At 49.8% G+C, this 14009-nt stretch overlaps 2 long non-coding RNA genes across 2 annotated transcripts; both read right to left on the bottom strand.

The window, feature by feature from the left end:
- Positions 1-6905: 6905 nt before the first annotated feature.
- On the bottom strand, positions 6906-9194 carry LOC136790399 (uncharacterized). The gene is made up of 2 exons (XR_010830282.1): positions 8071-9194; positions 6906-7114 (listed from the first exon to the last, which is right to left on the bottom strand). It is a non-coding gene; the product is annotated as an uncharacterized lncRNA (long non-coding RNA).
- Positions 9195-9319: 125 nt separating this feature from the next.
- LOC136790397 (uncharacterized) lies at positions 9320-13604 on the bottom strand. The gene is made up of 3 exons (XR_010830281.1): positions 10708-13604; positions 10214-10436; positions 9320-9789 (listed from the first exon to the last, which is right to left on the bottom strand). It is a non-coding gene; the product is annotated as an uncharacterized lncRNA (long non-coding RNA).
- Positions 13605-14009: the final 405 nt, after the last annotated feature.

The raw sequence follows: 14009 nt of genomic DNA, 5'->3' as shown, positions 1-14009 counted from the left end.
GCTTCACCTCGCCACCAGGGAACAAAGTCCGTTGCCATTAGGAGATTTCAGGCTGCAGAGTGAGGATGTTCCCTCTGGCTTCAGCTCCCATAGGCCAGACACTCTAGAGCCATGGGGGCCCTTGATCCCAACAGGGCTGGCCCATGGGACAAGCCCAGCCCCCTTGTCACTAAGGCAAATTTAATACAGAGCATACGTCTCTTGAGTTTTATGGTGGATCTGGATGCATGTGAGGTTTCCTTTTTTTACTGTGCAGGGGGGCCAGGCAAACCTGCATTTTGCAAGGCATTTTACAGATCTGAAACATGGGGCAGTCCTTGACCTGAAGAACTTTCTCTAGAGAGACAAGACAATAAAAGGGATTGAGCAAGAAAGCCGAGGGAACAGAAAATGATTCTGCAAATACCGCCTTCAGACCATGATCAATGTGAAAAGGGATTTGCGGTGGGTTTTGAGGTCTTTATTAGAAGAGAGCTAACGAAGAGGCGTGAAAAGGACAAGGTCAGGAAAGAGCAGAGAGGGCAAATGAGATGAAGCTGAGAGGAAGAGGGAGAAGAAGGGGAAGACAATCCTGACAGGTCCCAGTAAATATTTTTCTGATCCCCAGCAGACAAGAAAGAGGGCATGGGATACAAAATGGGTCCTGACATATGTGGAAAAGATGTAGGGGGTGACTCTGCTTCATCACTGCAGTTCTCATTCTGGAGAGCCAAAGCTGACCCCATCTTTTCCCTTGTCACAGGGCTGCCATTTCTGCTTAAATAACTTCTGCTAGTTTCCATCAGTCACAGCCAAAGCTGGACAAGTGGGCAACACAATGTCAGGGAACAACTACAGCTTAATGCACATGAGAAAGATCTGCTAGAGCTCTCCAACACATTGACAAGTTTTATCTTATCTGTTGCCAGGCGGGACAAAGAACTGGAGGGACAGTGAAGGTCAATCAGGCACTTAGGAGAGCACAGAACAAGGAATAACTGATTATGCTGAAGGGCATCACATTTGCGATTAAGGCTGAGCTCCAAAAACACGGTATGGGGAAAGTAATCTGTTTCTCTTCCCCAGTCCAGCATAAATAAGGCGCCCCACTGGCCACACCACAACTGTGTTGGAAGTGTCACTCCCCTTAGTGAGTCCCCACCATGTCCTCAATGAAGGGGGATGAGCAATAAGCCTGTAAGTATTTACAAGAAAAAGGCTTAGCACAAAGTGCTTCTGGGCACAGCTCTGTTGCCAGTAAAAAGCATGATGAAAAGCATACTTTCTTTGATGAAGCCTCAGTCGAGTGCTTTATGGGTAAAGGTGAATCTAGCATGTATCATATTTGTCTGATGGCAAACAGGGACCACTTGTGAAATCCATCTGACTGGATGTTCTCAGAAAATCTTCACTAAACATCTGTGAGCTTTGAATCACCCCATTGTTGTCAGGATTTCAGATGGAAATTGTTCTGGATGTGAGAGAATGGTAGGTCACTAATGGCTTATTTCTTATTAAATGCTTTGGGTTTAGGGACTTTGGGCATACGTAGGTATTTTTCTCCTTGCAGATTCACATGAAGCAAAATACTAGATAATGAAAAAGTCAGAGAGCAGCTTGTCTTTTGTTAGACTAGTAAAGAACCAGGTTACTGCTGTGTTAAGACAATATGTGAAAATATGTGAAAAGTGTTTTTGACCCCCTAGAGCAGAACAGCCCTGTTACTGATCGTGATGAGCAGCCCATGAGATGTGACTGCTGGGGCCAAAGAGGAAGGCGCAAGGTGTGGTTTGGCCCTGGAGAGAGACTCAGCACATCTGGCTTAACCTCCCAGCTCTGCTGCTGACATCCTATCGTTTTATCTCTCTTGCTTTAGTATAGCAATTCAACAGCACCAAAACTAATTGGTTGTGCTTTTAGGGTTAGATAATCTGCTGAATGGCCCTTAAATTCTCCAGTCTGAAGCAGCAAGCATAACGTGCCTCTGCTGCAGTTGTCAGCCCGGAGAGAGCAGCTTCATGCTGCAGGGAGCTGCAAGGAGGATACAGAGGGTGCATCCACTGAATGCCACCTCCATCACCTCTGTGAGCGAAGCTTCACAGGTTATCTCCAACGTTTCCCTGGAGGGGAAAAGAAATAATCGCAGCTTTCCTAATTCAGTCCCTGCTTGGTGGGCTTCCTGCTGCCTGGAGCCACCCGATGGTGTCCATGCTCACCTAACCTGCTGTGAGTTCAGCCTTCCCTCACTTCATTTCCTCAGCTGCTAAATGATACTGAAGTCACAGCTGGGATTCACACCACAGCGGACTGCTGCACCAAAACGAGAACCTCCATGAGAACGCCTCTCAAAATAATGAGAGGTGTGAAGCAAAACTGGTGCCCATGTAGTGCTGGCCACCTGGACTCACTTGGTGTTTTGAGATGGCAGCTAGCTGTTTATAGCAGCTGCCTACATGAGCAGTGTTGTTCTTTATTTTACAACCTCACTCTGAGTTTCCTCGAGTACCCTGCTGACATGGGGCGAATTTGGGGAGTAGTCTTTCCTCCCTTTTCCCAGAGCAGCAAACATCTGGGACTACTGAGATACCGTCATCTTGTGGCATTGGCTGGCTTTATTCTTTAATGAGTTTTTCTGTAACGACTTCATGATGTTTCTCCAGGGAGGACAACTGTCTCATCTGAAACCTCGTCTCACATGCTCCTTTATAGAAGGATGTTTTATGCTAAGGCTCTTGAAAGAATTTCCTTTTGTGCTCTGTCCCCACCTTTCCCTGTTTAATTCCTCCCAAATGTCTCTCTGATGCTTAACCTGCGGGTCGCCCTGTTCACCAAAAACAAAGCAAAATGCTGTTTTGAATAAGCTTGGGATACATGGATGTCATTTCTGAACATTAGCAGGCCACATGATACTACCAACTTTATTTGATCCCATTTGCTGGAACAGCCTGAATTTCTCAGGGGCAGGTTTTTCCTCCTGGTTCATTATTGTTCAAACCCATCAAGCGAATGGCTGTGGAGCGGAAGCTTGAATGGGCTTGTTTAATGAGCAGGCGAAGTCATTCATCTGCAGCCTCACGGTGCTGCAGCAAGGCTACATCTCCCCCCTCCTGGTTTTCCTTAAAGAGTTTTCCTGGTTTTCCTCCCCTCCTCGTGGCATGACACAGCCAGCAAAGCAGCTGCGGCCGGCGTGTGTGCAACGCTGTCGTTTAGCATTGCTTGGGATATACCAGCCTCCTTTTCAGCCTGCTCCCTGCCCGAGCTCTGCCCACACCTTCATGGTTATTGCTGGGACTGCTGGGGCAGCTGTTGTGCTAAACCGTGGCAGGGAAATGGCCCTGTTGGTGCTGCCACGGAGGGCGCAGACACACCGTGACCCCCAGCACCTGCTGGGTTTGGAAAGCCAGCCCTGCACCCACAGCACGGGCATGCCCCCGGCAGCGTGGGCTGCATGGAGCTGGTTTACTCCCCTGACTTGCCCCACAGCTGGATCCAGGATCAGGCCTGCAGCTGGCGTGAACCGGCCCATGGAAATTCGGTGGAGCCCTGCCAGGCAGCAGCAGCTGAAGCGCTGGCACCAGAAGCTATTTTTTATGCATAAAACTAGCTATTTTTGCATGACCTTTGGTTTCACAGCAGCACCAGAAAAGCGTGCAGGCTGCCTTTCCCTTGCGAAAGCGCGAATGGAAGATTTTTTTTTTTTTTTTTGCTGGACGCTTGCTTCAAAGACGCATTCAGGGCAGATAAGTGATAGCATCTGTCAGGGTGCCATTTTTGCACTGCGCAGCCAGCGTGGGAGCACTCCCTGTCCCCCTGCTCCCTGCCTGCTAAAAACAACTGAAACTAATTACATACCAGGAATACCAGCGTCCCCGCAAAGCCTCTGCCGCACAGCGGCTCTCCCTCGCTCCCTTTTTTCCCTTCCGCCTGATTCACCAGGGCTTTGGCCGCGCTCCAGGATTTGGGAGGGTGGGGGAGAGGCAAGGGGGGGGGCTTGGGAGGGCAGCGGCTTTTTGAGCTCACCGACAGCCTCCCCTCGCTGCGGTCCTGTGCGCTCATTTCCACTTCACAGATGCTGCTGAGCTCTGCCATGGGGAGACAAATCCCAGAAGTGGAAGGGAGCGTGGCGGGGAGGGAGAGGATGAAAGCAGTGAAGAGCTGCATTTATTAAGCTGTTTTTCTTTCAGTGAAAAGAAGCATTTATCAGTGATTTCATATAACATGTGAGACGTGGCTTCCTGCCAGTTTTCTAAGGATGCAAACAACCCGCTGACATCATATGCTAAATATAGGAGAGTTCCTGCTTTAGGTGAATAAATAATGCAGATGCAAAAGCCCAGGTCTTCAGTTACACGTTCATTAGGATCGGTCTGTCAGGTTCAGACAATCGAGAGAATAGCATCCAGCTTCAGCACCGAGTGATAGGTGAAGAATGCAAAACAACTGCAGACAATAGGTGATTAAGCAGATTTCCTTGTTCTCTGCTTTTTCTTACAGCTGCTGCGTTTCATGTCTGCAGCAACCCATGCTGCAGCTTTTCCAGCACAAGCTCTGCCGTGTCCCTCCCTTTTCCTTAAAGCCAAGCCTTAACGACAAGCATGGGTGGGGAGAAGCTGAACAATGAACGCAGCCAAAATGTGGAAACTTCCCCAGGCGCTTAGCGGGGGAAAAAAAACAGGAGAAAGAAAAGGAAGAAGAAAAAAAAAAAGAAGAAAAAAAAAAGCTCTGATCAGGCTATGCAAGCAGTAAAACTGCAGCAGCTCTGTATGAAGCAGAAGTTTTCCATGTCCTGTCAGAGAGAGGTTTTAATTAGGGTTTCCCAACGCTTAACACTCTTGATCCCTCTAGTATTTTTGTACGAGGCACCCATTTTAACAACTGGACGAGGAAACCTGTGGCAGGCTCCGTGGCGCATTATTTTAAGCTCTCAGAAAGTGCCCGGAGAAGGATTAGGGTTCATAATAAAATCTAATCAATACTTTTAGCCTTGCCTTCCTCCAGATCAAAGGCAGAGGGCAGGAGAAAGAGTCCAGAGCCATTCTCACTGGGTGGAAGGGAGACACGAGGGCAGGAAACAAGAAGACAATGCGCCATAAAAGCTGCCGCAAGGTGTTGGATCAATGACAACATCTGCATGAATCCTTCCCCTCGCAGCCCGGGCTACAAAAGAAGCTGTTACCATGGAAACTGGCGCAAAAGCATCAGGCAGAAGGGAGAAGGCTGTAATGAAAGGTGGGAGAGGGAATATTTTTAGATCGCTTAGGAGGAACGCTACCAAATGACATCATCCTATCTCGTTATTTGCACCAGTGCTATGTAACATGTTGCGGCGTCTGCCCCGGGCTGTTAAATGGAAAAATGTTATTATGCATGTGAATTATAAATACTGCGGTGAAACTCGAGCTCGGGAGTTATTAGACATCACTATTCTGTAATAAAGAAGAGCATTTAATACACTGTGCTGCACGGACTCACTGTACGATACAAGAAGCATTGTGTCTAGGATTTTAATGTTCCCAGAAAGTAATTATGACTCATCCTTTTATTGTTATTAAGAAGCAAAGTGCAAATAATTTTACACATTTGATATCCCACACATCAACAAGCCTCTTGCACTGGAGAAACATGGCCTACTTTTCCAGAGTGCTCCGTGCCAACATGCTTTGAGTGGATGTGGTAGTAGTTGTAGATGCTCAGCACTGCCAAAAAACCAACCACCCATTTCACATGTGAATGCCTCATTAATTTCAAAAATACAAACTGCACATTTCACTGTCTGCAGTCAGCTCCCTAGGTAGGGCCAGACCCCACTGAGAGTTAAGGACCTGGTAGATACCTGTGATACCTACTTGAATAAAGCTCTAACACTGGGGAAAAAAATTATACTGACACATTTGCTGTAGTTTTCCTGATCTGGGGGTCATCCAGATGGTGGGCATATCTGAAATGAATCAGATTCCCCAGCTAAGCCCCCCCCCCCAAATACACACGTAGGTGCGGCAGCATCCACACGTGCCAGTTCCCAAATGTCAGCCCTGGCAACACGCAGGATTGACTCCGAACACGTACACCAGCCTGGCGGGTCGGTGTCTTTCAGACAGCTCTCCCGACTGTCGAGCGGCCGGGAAAGCCTCCAGCCCTGGAGGTGAAGCAGGCAGGGACTCGCCTGCCTTGCAGCGGGACGTGGGAGCCCGGCGCCCGCCGCACTTGAGAGGTGCGAATCACTATTCGGGTCACACCGCCACCGGTAACGTGAGAAGGGTAAACCCGGAGGAATGTGCTTCTTGTGACTGCAAAGCTTCGAGCCTGCTCACTGCACCGGAATAATGATCAGCAAATGCCACGCTCAGCTAGAGAGTGTGCTGTCACTGGAGATGTGCAGGGACTGAAATTCCCAGCCATGCAGATATCCACTGACGCTGCCAAAATATCTGCGGGTGAGTGACAGGGTTTGCCCTAGCTTCTGCCCTGTGCAAAGCAAAGCACGTGGGTCCTCAGCCATTTGTTTTTGCACTCGGGACGAACCCCTGTGTCAGCAGGGAGGCGGTAACGGCAGCCACCCCGATGCCAAAGGAGTGAGCATGGGCACAGGCGGGTTTGCGTGGCCCCATTGCAAAGCGGGGGCTGCCCTGTTTTTTTTTCATAGCGCTCCTCCTCGCTGGGCTAAATACACCCCCTGGCCTCCTGTGCCTTCTCCCCACTGCTCATGCCACCTCGGCTGTGTGTCTTTGCCTCCCCATCCCTGCAGTAAAAGGCACTGGTGCAGTCTGACAGGGCATGGGTCAGCTGGGGAAACAGCGAGAAATAGCACAGAGAGGATGGTGGGTGGGTGGGCAGGCAGAAATAGGGACAAGCCAGAAAGTCACCGCCTGGCTACAGGCAAGGTTTGCTTAAACTAAGGGCAACAGGCAGCAAAACCATTTGTAAAGTTTTTTTTTTTTTTTTTTTTTTTTACTGTGCAATCGTTATGTGCTTCTCTTCTCCCTGTTTTAGCTCTTCTTCCACACATATCTGGCTCAATAAATATTTTATAAATTGTGAAATGTGTGTGCTACTTCTGGTCCATCTTCAGAGCTGTAGATGAACACCAAGAACCACTGTGTAGCTTAGGCTGCGGAGCATGTCCATGGCACAGGACCTGAAAAGGTGAATGAGTTTAGCTGAGCCTAAAATAACATGACCTCAAAACATTTTCTGGTCTAAATAAATGCAGTCCAAGTAAGATCCCTGAGTACATTGTAACTAAATTTCCTGGCTTAAATAGACCACGAGTGAGACAGCAGCCTTTTTATGATAGGATTGACTAAACTGACCTATTCTACACATTAGCTTCATTCTGCTTAACCTCAGCCCCTTTTTCTAGTTAGGCTAATACCCAGCACAACAGTGAATAACTTTTCCTTTCTTCCTGGCTGCTCTTTTTTGGCACTTCTTTTTTTTTCTTATTTTTTTTTCTTCATGTTTTTAAGGAAGGAGGCTAGGGTTCTACATCTTACAATATTACTGTTGGATATGGATGAAAGAATATTTCATACAACTTATCATTTAATTTGTACTATATGTTAGCTTTGGCAGTGCCGGCATTGTAGTCATGCCAATAAAGAAACTTTTGATCTGAATGAGTTCAAAACTCAGCCAGGCTTGAAGTAAGGTTACAGAAAATCATTTCAAATATTAAAAAAAAAAAAAAGTGCATATTTTCAGGGATATGGGTGCTGTTGATGCCCTAAGTGGCCTGTTTTACAAGAGGCATGGGTTTTCTGCAAAGCCAAGGACCATTTTAGGAGGACACACAACCTGGGCTGAGGAGTCACTTTCATGACTGGAATTCACCAGACGTATTTTGGGCACTGCCCCAACTTGAATCCTAACAGCTGCGGACATGTATGGCTCAAGGGGCCTGCACAGATCATCCAGCCCCTCTTGGCCTCCCTTTCCCTCTCTTCCTGTCTTCCCCAACTGGTATTTGTTTAACCTTTTTAAAATATCTTTGGTGACAGGGACAGCCCTCTGCCAGGGCTTGCCTCTCCTGGTAGTTAGACGTGTTTTTCCTTCAGACCTAACCCAGGTCACTCTCACTGAGGAACAGCTCACCTCCCTCTCTGTCTACCTGGAGACTAGTTGGTCTAATGGCAATCCTTACGTATTTGACACGTTGCCACGTCTGCCCTCATCCTCTGCTCTTGCAGACTGGGCAAACCAGTTCTTTTAACCTTTCCCCTGAGAGCCACCTCCTCCAGGTTGCCACCGCTCCTGCTCTTCTCCGGCCTCTCCCCCAAGGAGCAGGAGGCCTGCAACGGGACTCTGTCCTCGGTCTGGCTGGGTCCTGAGGAGGGGGAACGGCGATGTCCCCGTCCCCGTACCTGGCGTGACCACCAGTACCTCATGGGCGGCCCCTTCCCCATCCCGGAGCAGAGGCCGCTGCACTCTTGCCTCCAGCGGCTTGCCCAGGCCTCCCCTGACCAGGCAGGGCCAGAGCCTCGCATCTCACGTGGCCGTGCCTCAGCCCAAAGCCAGAAGGCTGCTCCTGCATGTGGGGAGGCTGTGCCCCAAGCTCAGAGCCAGCAGACAGGCCGGGCCTCGTTCGGCTCTGCAGGGCTGCTGAAGCTTGGGCTAGCACAAGTGTTTGCTGAGCGAGTTCGTGCAGCTTCGGCTCGGGCTTGCCAGGGACCCAGCTGAACAATTCAAGGAAGTATCAGCGCAGTCGCAGGCTCTGCTTGCAGCACACTCATAGCCCTGCCTTCTATGAATAAAATTAATCATTCTCACTGATTCTCTAATCAACCCAATCCTCAGAGGTGTAAATTGCACTGGCAGATGTATAATCAGGGAAGTTTTCCAAATTAACCTAAAAAAAAAACAAGAACCCACTGAGTCTCTTGACGTTGGCTGAGTTAAGCAAGGGCAGCCTGAAACAAGAATGACACCAAGCTCGGCAGCAGCAATCATACCCTCCAAAAGCTGAGGGAGAAACCACCCCCACGGTCTTTCCCGCTGAATGTGGGGGCACAGCCATCAACCCGTGTCACCCTCTGCTGGATACAGCCCAGTCCTGGCAGTCGGATGGAGGAGGACATTGATGTGGCAGCCTTGGCTGCTTCCACGGTCGCATTTTGGGAAACTCATGTGCCCCCTCCCCGGTCCAAGTGAGACTGATGTCCATCCCTGGCCTGTCCCAGCCAACCACCTCATCTGTGGTAGAGATGAGTATTAAAACAAATGTACTAGTATGTACTGATTAACAAAGGAGAGGAGATGCCAGAACTAAGATTCTTAATATCTTATATTTGGTATTCCTTTAAAGGAAAACAATGAGGCAGAGCATCAAAACTTGAGTTACAGATGAGCAGCCTGCAAGACCCGGGGGCAGAGAAAGAGTTAGGACAGGGCCCAGCCTGCTGCTTTGTGTACCCACTGTTTTATTATGTAAAATAAAAATAAAACGGATTCCAGAAAATAATGGTAAATATTTGATGATATAATTATGTCTTATTAATGCAATGTTCTTTATTTTGCAAATTAGATTTTCACAGGAATTCATCACCCATTTCATTTTTATTATTTAGGCCATGAGCGTGTCACAGTTGTTTGTTATGTATTTTCATAACCATTTGATTAATATTAAATGTTTAAAATAAAAACTCCATTTATATTTTAGTTGTAACGGCCATGCAAAAATACTATGAATATGAGTTGGTATTTATGGCACACATTAGTTGTTAGCACTACTTTTGATATCTTTATTGCTGTGCGGGGCGTGCACAGTTCATTACGCATGAAGAATAGTTTAATTTCCAGGAGCTTTGCCATGATCTGTAAAACAAAGGGCGCTCGCAGTGCTGCTGTGCCTCCCTTGCAGCACCCAGACCGAGGCGCAACCACTCTGGTCCTCCTGCTGCTTGCCTCCAGGCCTCCGTGGCTGAGATGCAGCCCTTGGCACCCAGCCTGTTCCTCCTCCCACCCTGACCCCACGACACCTGGCAGACCCTAGGAAGGGTCCCTACACCCCTTTCAAGGCCCCGTGCTGGTGGCTGGTGGGGACCAGGGGTTGCAGCCCTGGGGACGGGAGCAGCGTGCTGCCAGCGCACCCTGTCCTGACAAGGCAGCTCCTGTCCTCCCAGCTTGCAGACCTGTGCCGTGGCTGGGCAGGAACTGGGGAGAGTGTTAACTACCGGTAATTATCCCGCAGGCCTGTGAGGCATCTTTCATGCCTGTTGGATGTGGTAATAAAACTAACCTTGTGTGTTTTGTAATTGCCCTGTACAGAAAGGCTGCTTGTGGGTACAGAGGGCGGCTGCAGCCGGCACCGTGCATTGCTGTGGGTTTCGTTCTCTGAAGAGGCTCGGTGTGAGCAGGCTCCTGGTGGCACGGGGAGCAGGATTATGAGTTCTGCAGCAGCATCTCAGGCAATTTCAGGTGCTCCAGGATTTTTGCAGCACTGCAGAGAACTGCTGTGGTTTCTAATAATAATAATAAAAGGAAAACAACAACAACAACAACAAAAAAGAAGGACAAAATAAAAAGAAGCTCCCCCCCCACTCCCTCTGGTCTCTGCCAACCCACTATGAATCAAGCAATACCACGCGATGTTTTCGGATGCATCAAAAATACCACAGCCATTACTGTGCATATGTAGGATGCTCATCCTAAGCCAGGTGTCTACAAAGGCCCTTCTTTCTGTTTGCCGCACCAGCTTGGCATCCTACGGAGGAAACAGCTTTGTCAACTTACTTGCAGATGCCAAATGTCACTGCGTCTCCTACCAGTCACAGGCTGTGTGCACAGAGCCTCTTCTTTCCATCTCCGGTTATGTAGGATCTTGCTGGCATGCTACTGCTAGGAAGAAAACCGGATCCCAGAATTTGCTAAATGTGCTAACAACAGCAGGAGACACAGGGATGCAGAGGACAACATCCTGCCTCCACCACAGCTTCCACTGCTGGAAAATTTCAGGTCCTGGCTTCCTGGGGAAGGGAGGGTGCAGCTTCCCTTACCTAGATTCCTCACAAGGACTGTGAAGAAACTTTCCCCCCCAGCTTTGCTGGGCTTTTATGAGACACAGTGAATTTCTGCTGCATTCCTCGTGCTCGTTTCAAGTGACACAAGGTGAATAAAAAGCCTTGCCCCCGTGTCTTGGCGGCTTTCCAACCTGCTGGCAGTGCTGCGGCTGACTGGCCGAGGCAAACATCTGCAGTGCCCGGTCCACAGAGCAGCAGTGCGGTCCTCACCTGCGAGAAGCCGTCTAATGGTGCCAGACCTCTGCACATTCAGCAGTCCTTGTAAATCCCTCTCTGCTCCTCTGTTTCTGAAAGGCTGCCAGGCAGACTTCCTACCTGCGTGACAGGGAATATCCCCGCGCCTCGCAGCTCACCCAGTAGAGCGAGCTGGGGGACGCAGCCAGCAGCAAGAGGCTGGTATTCCCCTCTGCGATTGCTGATGTGACATTCCAGAGAAGCAGAGAAAATGTTCCTGAAGGCACAGAGATTTAAGCACGAGAGGTAAAAGCAGCAGCCTCCCTCCCCCTGCCTGCTCTCAGGAGCTTGTTTTGATTTTCACTTCAGCTCCTCAGGCTCCAGAGGCAGATCAGATGTGGCTTTCCAGTGAACTGAAACCTCTCGTTTTGGGTGACGTTTAGCAAAATATTTTCTTCCTGGAGGTGGTTACGGGATGTGAGAGGACAAACAGCATGTGCATGGGACGCTACCCATTTTTTTTATCTGGGTTGGGCTGTGCAGGAGGCTGCTGGGGGTGCAGATCCACATTTGAGACAGGGTTTGTGCCTCCTGGCTCCTCATGCCACCCTCTGATCTCTGAGCTGCCATTCCCATCAAGGACAGCATGGACACCATATTTCATAGGCACCTTTGTGAAATAGATGGGGCAGGATGTCAAAGAGGGAAGCTTGATTAATATGGCTTGAAAGCAACAGCTGCCATGCAAAATAGATGGCTGTTTGGCCTCTGGGTCCCATCTTGCACCTCTGCTAACTTGAATGGGAGCCCGCTTTCCTTGGTTCAGAAACTATGCTTCCCCTTGGCTGGGGGCTTCAAAAAGAAGTAGAGCTCTGGTATGGCAAGCAGCAGCAAGAGCTTGGGACAACAGCTGAGTTACACTGTTAGAAATACTCAGTGCTTTGGACAAACTGAAAAAATGTAATGGCTCCTTACAGGCCAGAAGAAAAGACGCGGCCTCATTACCAGCTGGTGCGAGACAGTGCACATGGGGGACGCTGCCCATCGAGTCCCTTTGTCCCCGTGTCATTCACAAAGTGCAGAGCCCGGCTTTTTTCTGAGCCTCCTCCATGCCAGGGACATCGGCTGCCTCCTGCGAGCTCTGCTTGCTTCTGGAAACTGAAATACCTCCGCTTCAAAACCGTGACAGGAGAAGGTGCTTTACTTAGGGCTGAAATTGGAGCCAAAATCTATTCCTGGCGATGGCTTGAAGGTCACACTCCAACAAAGAGCTCCTACCCTATCAGTATGTGCTGTTAGACAGATGCTGCTGTTGCTCTTTCTCTGACAGTGACAGATTTTAGGCTTGGTCTGCCGCCCTTTCATGGGTGTGTTTGTTTTCTCCTGCAGTCTGCATTGCTCTCCTAATCCTTGCCCCCAACTCGGGTGTCACCTGCTTCTGCCCTTCCCCAAAAGGATGCAATCAGGCCTAGATAGTGCTGATCTCTACACTAACAGCAAACGTGTTCCTGCCTACAGGTTGGAACAGTGATGAGATGGCAACGCTGCTTTGCAAGCATGCCCCAGATGGCCTCTGGTGGTGGTATTGGCTGAGCACTTCCCACACAACCAGTCACTGTGGAGCCATTGCACCGATTGCAGGAGGCCAGGGACAGCCCAGGGGACCCAAAAGTTGAACCTGGTCGGGTAGTGAGCAGCCCCCATGATGCAGCCCGGGCTGGGATGCTGAAGGACAGCTGGGGTGTCCACAGAGACGTGTCCCACCAGTGTCCTTTCCCAGCTGGCAGGACGTGGTGCTGCACAGAGGTACCTCTGGGGCAGCTCAGGGAGCATGGCCTTGGTTTGCAGCACCTGGGGCTTGGTTCCCTTCCTTAGGTACATAGCACAGGTCCTCTACAGGATCAAATGCCCACGTCTTCATACTCTGTGTAGGAGTCCAGGCTCCCACAGCGCAGTGTGTTAGCAGATCTGACCATTTCCACCTGCTCTTCTCTGGAGTAAGACACCAATCTCCCACCAGGCAGGGCAGAAGGGAACGAAGCTCCCAAAGCACCTGCCCCACTGCCCCTAGCACCACCACCCTGGCACCTCTCCATCTCAAGAGGATGATGTTTTTAAGGCAGCTATCCGTGGGTGTTTGGCATATAAGGAGACTTCAGTAGGCGAGGCAACGAGCCGAGGATTATGAATGGTGGCCATGGGACGGGCGAGTCAATCAGAGATAAATTGGGACTGAGGAAAGAGGAGCCTGATGCTCTGCTGATCCCCATGGACAGAGATGGATTACAGCAAACAGTTGCCTGTATTTATAACCTTCCCAACACCCCGCTGCGCCCAAAGGAGAGGCGAGAGGAAGGATCACAAGACCCTCACTGCCTAGGGCTTGGGAAAGGAAGTCTCTGCAATGCTACTGCTGGACATTCCCTCCCGGGGTCGAGATTTTCCATGGTGTCACTGCCACTGTCACTCGCGGGGGGAGCGCCCCGGTGGCCCATCCCTACTGCAGAGCCTGCAGGAAGGTTTTCCAGCAGCCCAGAGCCAACCTGAAGGGAGGCAGCGAGGAGCCTGCTCCCCTGGTCCCTGCTGCCCCCAGGGCTGGCAGAGCTAAGTGGTGTGTTACGAGTGCGGTTCTTTCCAGGGCCTGTGTTTGTGTTTACTTTTAGGAGCTAGAGATGGTACAGATGGCTAATTTGTTTGTTCGGTATTGTTCTTTCTAGCTGCCTAGAGCTGTTTCTGTACTTCTGTATTCGTTATGGTTACTGCATACTCAAAGTCTCAAGTGCCTCTTTCCCCGTACAGTGGGAAGCTTATGAGCATCAGCTGAAAAACTGCGCCTGCTGG

This window comes from Anser cygnoides, chromosome 3 (assembly GCF_040182565.1).
Source record: "Anser cygnoides isolate HZ-2024a breed goose chromosome 3, Taihu_goose_T2T_genome, whole genome shotgun sequence".
NCBI lineage: Eukaryota > Metazoa > Chordata > Aves > Anseriformes > Anatidae > Anser > Anser cygnoides.
The sequence above is the reverse complement of the archived record's forward strand: the minus strand, read 5'-3'. Positions and strand labels throughout refer to the sequence as shown.